The sequence below is a fragment of the Leuciscus leuciscus genome (assembly GCF_965113295.1).
Source record: "Leuciscus leuciscus genome assembly, chromosome: 4".
Taxonomy (NCBI): Eukaryota; Metazoa; Chordata; class Actinopteri; order Cypriniformes; family Leuciscidae; genus Leuciscus; species Leuciscus leuciscus.
In genome coordinates, this window is record NC_138728.1 from 37,551,504 (window position 1) to 37,556,362 (window position 4,859).

At 43.7% G+C, this 4,859-nt stretch overlaps 1 long non-coding RNA gene across 1 annotated transcript; it reads right to left on the minus strand.

Annotated features, from left to right (window-relative positions):
• Nucleotides 1-2,940: 2,940 nt before the first annotated feature.
• LOC309496231 lies at nucleotides 2,941-3,667 on the minus strand. Its single transcript, XR_014205071.1, has 2 exons — nucleotides 3,509-3,667; nucleotides 2,941-3,328 (listed from the first exon to the last, which is right to left on the minus strand). It is a non-coding gene; the product is annotated as an uncharacterized lncRNA (long non-coding RNA).
• Between the last annotated feature and the right edge of the window lie 1,192 nt (nucleotides 3,668-4,859).

The window sequence follows — 4,859 nt, forward strand, 5'->3', positions numbered from 1 at the left end:
ATTTAGAATAAGAAAAAAATTGCGATGCAAGGAAAAGGCCAAATTATGAGAAACAGAAACGATGAATTAATTTATCTTGGTCTTCAGGCTATGCAGTCTGTTAGTTTACCTCACCTCCCGATCTATATCGTTCATTCATCCCATGATATCCTCATAAACTGAACTATGCAGTCTGTAGTACCGGATACAGAACTGATCAGTTCACTTTCGAGTCTATCGACTTCGGGTTCGAGTCGAGATTTGAGAGATGAACTAATCACTCTCTAGTCTCTATGGGACTGACAGGAAGAACAAAAGACTCGAACCTGAAGACTCGAAGGATGAACTAATCATTTATTTTTCCGGTACTGACAGCATAGCCTCTATGGCACTGACAGGAAGAACGAAAGACTTGGACCCGAACCCCAAGACTCGAGAGATGATCTAATAATTTCTGTTCCCTGTACAGAACCTATCGGATGTTGCGCATGCGCGGTCAACACAAAATTAATGAATCCCTCGGTAGTCCCAAGTCATATTAAAGATATGTTCAAAATGAACGAATCGTTCATGACCGACCCATCACTAGAAACATTGTTATTACGACATTATAGGCTACGTATCTACGTTTGAGCAGATATCCACTAACACAGTATTTCACAGTAAACATGGGTCTAAACATTATAATATTCACCATATTAGTGTAAACACTTATACTAGCCTACTTTGATATCATGCTGTGTTTTATTATCGAACATATAAACATCCTTGTGTCGTACATGTATATACATTTAGCATTGAAAGGTTGCCTACCTGTCTATGGTTCATATTTCAACATGTTTCTGTCTATTTCATACATTTTAGTCTGGCACCAGTTTAACTAGTAGCTACAATGTGAAGTTTATGCAACAATAACACGCTTACTATTACGAGTGGGAATTTATTACCTTAAAACATCTTTCTTATCTTCAAATCGCGTTCATCTAATTCTTCTGAGGTAAATCCAAGGCACAGCACAGACACAACCAAACTCTATGAAAATCAGAGGACTGATGAAGTCTAATTATTTGTTGTGAGGTGATGAGGGTGTTTACAGGTCTGCGTTCCTTCACGTGGACGATTTGCATATGACTTGCTCATGCGTGTGTGGGTGTGGTCACATTAGAGGTAATTAGAACACGCTTGAGAAACTGTACATCTCGTTGCTTTCATATGGATTACTTAAGCAGAGAATATTTGTTTCTTATATAATTTACATAATTTCGAAACAGACTTCAAGCTTTGTAAAGACATGTCACTGTGGCAAACATTTGCTGAGTTACATTTTCATTCACATTTCAGAATGAACCTCAAATTGAGAGAGACGGCAGAACATGCATCATTTATTTTCTTTATTTTACGAAAAACACAACATTTTGTTTTTATTATGAGTGTACACAAATAAAAGAAGACATTTAACAGTTTTGAATGATGTAAAATACTTGCCTGTATTTCAAAAATCAACTGAGTTATTTGAGTCTCTTTCGCACTGATAAGAAAAAAAGCGAGGTAATAAAGGGTTAATACAGTTGTTCAGAGTAAGAAGAGTAAAAATGTCCCTTTGAGATAAGTTCTTCAAGGAAATTGATAACTCAAATGGGACAATTCCCTCCAATGTGTCATGTAGGACATCTGGTGGGAACCCAGTTACTGGGTGCTAGAAAGAAAGATGCTTACTGAGGACACATTATTTTTTTACACCAAGTCTACTCTGTAGCTCATGGTGGTCTCTCAGTTCATCTGTAATGGAGTTGTGTTGTTCAATGGTTCGAAGCTGAAAACAACTAGCATCTCTTGTCTGTATGTCATCTTTGCTGACTTGGGAAAATCTACACAGGTTCTCAGCTTGAAAGCCAGCAAGACAAAAATCAATGTATTAAGGCGAGACACGGCAGGCAAAAACATTGTTTGTTTTTTTCACTGGTCAATTTTGAGATTTTGGGTTATTTGTCTTCAATAACATGTATTCTTTCAGACTTGTGCTGAAAAAAAGTCAAAAATACACATTTAGGTCTTTATTTTACTACACTTTGTCTGTTTGAGTGTGCAGATTTCACCTAAATTCATCAAAAGTTGGCATTCTAAATCATCCCGCTGCTCCGCGATCGCTGCCTGCACCCCGTCATCACATATACCATTTAGAAAGCTCTCTCTCTCCTTTGAAATGCTGTCGGATCCAAATATGGTCATTTACTGTCTATCAGCAACCAATCATGAAAGTAAAACAGGTGATTTAACTCGAAATGCACAATCTCATTGGCTGATGCCAATTTCTGACAACGTGATTCGTTCAGAATCGTCACGTGACGCGCTCTGACATTTCTGCGGTAGTTAAAAATGTCGAAATATATGCGTGTACAATTCTCTCAGAGAAGCCGAAAACAGTTGTCATTAGCTAGAACAGTGGTTCCCAAACCTGTCCTGGAGTACCCCCAACACTGCACGTTTTCTTTGTCTCCCTAATCAAACACACCTGATTCAACTCATCAGCTCATTATCACATGGGTTAATGAGCTAATGAGTTGAATCAGGTGTGTTTGATTAGGGAGACAAAGAAAATGTGCAGTGTTGGGGGTACTCCAGGACAGGTTTGGGAACCACTGCGCTAGAAGACCCAAGGTATTACCAACGAAGACAAAAGATTATGAAATGCCATCACGTAGTCATAGTGCGTCGATGCGTTACGAATAAGCTGTAACATTTTGAACACATCTAAATGTAAGTCAAAAAGACACATTACATTTCAAAGCACTTAAAACCCACGAGCCAAATCCTGAAAACCATCCCCTCAGTCAGCTGATGGTGAAGCTAACCAACCAGGCTCCTGTCACAGGTCGGGGTGGGCCAAGCCAGACTGCACCCACCCCTGGGGACCGGGCACCGCCTCGAGGAGCGTGTCAAGGAACCAGACAAAACAGAGGATAAAGGAATAACAATTTCTTTATTAAGTTAAAAGCAGGTAAATTTGAAAAGTCCTAATTAAAATCTCTTCTTTCGCCAGAAGCAATTCGATGGGCCCCCTGGACCGGAGCGGGATGGACGTTCGTGGACACCCTGCGGCTCGTCGGAGAGGAATCAGAGGAGGACGCACACCACTCAAGTAAGCCACTGGGTAAGTACTCTTTACAAGGCTCTCAAGGAAGTCTTGGCTACACGGACCCCATTCGGACTGGAACCAGGTAGGTATTCGCAGTGAGGATGGAACGAATGCCGGAGGCTGCCCAGAGGTAAATATCCAGAGGACGGGGGTCCTCGACTCAGACGGGTCACAGGGACGCAGGTGGCGAGCGGGCCGGGCCAGGAGGGGACCCTGAACAGCAGAACAACACTTTAATCGAGACACATGCCGTAGTTACTCTCTTTCCTTCTGAACAATAGCAACACGGGCGTGGAGGACCACCCGGCAAGAGGGCACTTCACTTTGGCTGTGCCCTGCAACGATACAACAGGGTTCAATGGTTCAACAAGATACGACACTCGACAATGATACCTTCTCTCCTTCTGTACAGGGCGGAGGCTTTCAGTGGGGACAGGTGGGGACCACCAGACGGAGAGGACACTTCGAGGGAGACACTCCACTTGACTGTACACTGTAACCAGGTAACAGGATTCAACTTCCCAACAGCATATGGAACGTTTCAATTGCAATACCTTCTCACTTTCTGAACAGGACAAGCCTTCAATGGGGCATATGGAGACCACCAGACGAAGAGGACACTTGAGCGGGACACTCCACTTCGGCTGTGCACTGTAACCAGGTAGCAGGGTTTAACTGTTCAACAGCGTATCAAACGTTCATTCAAATACCTTTTCCGAACAGGACAGCGACTTTCAATGGGGCATGTGGAGACCACCAGACGGGAAGGATGCTCTAAGCAAGACACTCCACTTCAGCTGTACACTGTATCGATGCAACAGGATTTGACCATTCAGCAGTAATAAAACATTCAGCTGCAATACCTTCTCTCGTTCCAACCAGGCAGCGGCTTTTGATAGGGACGTGTGGAGACCACCAGACGGGGAGGATGCTTTAAGCAAGACGCTCCAGTTCAGCTGTACGCTGCAACAATGTAACAGGAATTAATAGCTCGGCAGCATTAACAGAGCGGGGCTGTCTCGACTAGTAAGGTGGGCGCTTGATGTGACAAACCCTGTTCAGAAACAGCGGGTGCAAGACTATAGAGGAGAGTGCACAGCAGACTATTAATACTTCTCCACACGATAAACTTCACTCCATAACACAAACCATGTGAATCGTCACTTCAGGCACTGCATTCCACTCGCACACCGTGCATTCGGGCCAGCACTCACCCACCGGTCTTTCTCCCACCAGATCGACTCTCGTCTCTCACACGGGCTCCACTTCTCTCAGAGACAGTCAAACAGATGTAGTAATCGTCACATTCAGTGCAGGAAGAACAAAGGTTGGAGACAGATCATTAATTCACTCGGTGTAATACTTCACTCGTGCCACACGCTTTCCAGACTCTCCACACCACTTCAGTGTCAGTGCATATAAACAACAGATCAAATACTCATCACTTTGCGTCTTTCCCACTGTCGACGATAATCCCTTGGGTTTCCGTTGACAAATACTTCACTTTCTTCTTTCCACTTCTCAACTTCAATCTTCGCCCGCTTCACAGCCCAGCCTCAATACAAACAGCCCACCGACAAACCACAGTATCTCACGGGAGGAAACCCAACCTCTCACGGGGGAGAAAGAACCACACCGACCGTCTGTTTCCTCTCTCTTTTTAAAGCCCCATCTTAATGCGCGTTCCTCTCACAACACTCTCTGTCATTCTCCTCACCTGCTGTCAATCAGGCAATTGGCCTCG